The 2,021-nt window shown below is 45.0% G+C and overlaps 1 non-coding gene across 1 annotated transcript; it reads right to left on the reverse strand.

Annotated features, from left to right (window-relative positions):
- Positions 1 to 1,553: 1,553 nt before the first annotated feature.
- LOC115032583 (U6 spliceosomal RNA) lies at positions 1,554 to 1,660 on the reverse strand. Its single transcript, XR_003838228.1, has one exon. It is a non-coding gene; the product is annotated as a U6 spliceosomal RNA (small nuclear RNA).
- Positions 1,661 to 2,021: the final 361 nt, after the last annotated feature.

Genomic DNA, 2,021 nt, shown 5'->3' on the forward strand with positions numbered 1-2,021 from the left:
GGAGGCCTGAAACTGGGAGGAACAATGGCCCACGCCCATAATCCTAGCATTTGGGAGGCTCAGAAGGGGGATGGTCACAAGGTCAAGATAAGTCTGAGCTACAAAGTAAGCCCCTGTCTCAAAACAAAAAGTAAAACCAATGGACGAACCTCTCCAAACAAACAGACAAGACCCAGATAAATGAGAAGACAAGAAGTCCATGGGGCTGTTTTCCATCCCTGGTTTTTAGAAGATTCTCTTGGAGGTGTGTGTGTGTGGGGGGGGTGGGGGTGGGGAATCAAAACTCCAGATTTCAACATCTGTACTTTCTTTCCAGGAATCTTCTCGGCCAGCCATGCTTCGGTGGTGTAACCTTGGACAAGCAGCAGCTTCTCTGGGTCTCCCATCCTTATTCACAAAGGGGGGAAATAATTTTTTTCTAAGTTTAGTTTCGTGACACCTATACATGCCCCCTAATCCCAGCATATGGGAGGCAGAGACAGGAAGATTAAAATTCTAGGCTAGCCTAGGCTACATAGTGAGGTTGTACTTTAAAAAAAAAAAAAAGGTTCCTATACCAGGTGGGGGTAGTACACACCTTTAATCATGGGTGGCAGAGGCAGGTGTATCTCTCTGAGTTCGAGGCCAGCCTGGTCTACAGAGAGAGTTCTAGGACACCCAGGGCTACAAAGAGAAACCCTGTCTCAAAAACAAAACAACAACAAACAAAACAAAACAAAGTAAGCAGACAATGAAACAAAAAATGGTCTCCGAGTATCTTCATCTGTGTGATCTGTTGTCAATCTTGGGGCTTACTTTAGTCTCTACCATTACTTAGCTCCAAATAAATTATCTTGCTTCCTTTGAAAAAAGAAAAGAAGAGAAGAGAAGAGAAGAGAAGAGAAAAGAAAAGAAAAGAAAAGAGAAAAGAAAAGTCAAGTCAGCGGTTAAGGATAAGTACTAAGCTTGCAGAGAACCCAAACTTAGTTCCCAGCACCCACATCAGGACGCTCACAATCACCTGTAACTCTAGATCCAGGGAGTCTACTGCCCCCTTCTGGCCTCCATGGGTACTGCACTTACTGCACACATGTCCTACTTCCACCCCCACTTGGGAAAAAAGCTCAGCTCTTTCACTAAAAGGAGTTGAGAGGATTAAATGAACCGTGTATATAAACATGTTTACAAAGTAATACAGTGGGGTTAGGCATGATGGTTCATGTCGGTAATTGTGTGATTTCAGCCTGGTCTACATGAGACCCTACCCCCACCTCCAGTATAAAACAGTGGTTTGATACTTGGGCCCTGGAATCACACAAACTCAGTTCTGCTGTTACTTAGCCGTATGACTCAGAGAAAGCCACTTAACCTTTCTGTGGCTTAGTTTTTCCGTCAACAAAATGGATTTAATACAAGTTACAACCTCAACGGAATGTGGAGGAAATTAAAGGCTCTGATGGGCTGGGACCTCAGTCCAACGCTGGCTCTCCTCCTTCCTGCCTGCGACCTGCTCTCCACTGTGCGCATGCGCGTGCAGCAAGCGGTTTTTCTGTAGTCTGCCTTTTTTTTTTTTTTTAAATATGGAACGCTTCACGAATTTGCGTGTCATCCTTGAGCAGGGACCATGCTAATCTTCTCTGTATCGTTCCAATTTTAGTATATGTGCTGCCGAAGCGAGCACAAGTCTGCCTTTATTAAAGAAACATTTATTTATCGGTTTATTTGTTTGCTTATCTATAGGGAAGTTTGTGGGTCACAGCTCACGTGTGGCGGTCAGAAGACATTCTGCAGGAGTCATTTTTCTCTTTCCACCTTGTGAGTCCTCGGGAGAGATCTCAGGTCAGAGTTAGCAGCAAGCACCTTTACCCTGAGCCCTGTCCCCTCTCTCTTCCTTCCTCCCCTCTCTTTCCCCCTTTCTCTTCCTTCCTTTCTCTCTCCCCGCTTCCTTTCCTCCTTTCTTCTCTCCTTTTTTCTTCTCTTCTCCTTTTGAGACAGCACACTCTTAGCTCAGGCTGGCCTTATGTAGCTGAGGCTTATCTTAA

Source organism: Mus caroli, unplaced genomic scaffold (genome assembly GCF_978045245.1).
Source record: "Mus caroli unplaced genomic scaffold, Mus_caroli_1 scaffold_13, whole genome shotgun sequence".
Taxonomy (NCBI): domain Eukaryota; kingdom Metazoa; phylum Chordata; class Mammalia; order Rodentia; family Muridae; genus Mus; species Mus caroli.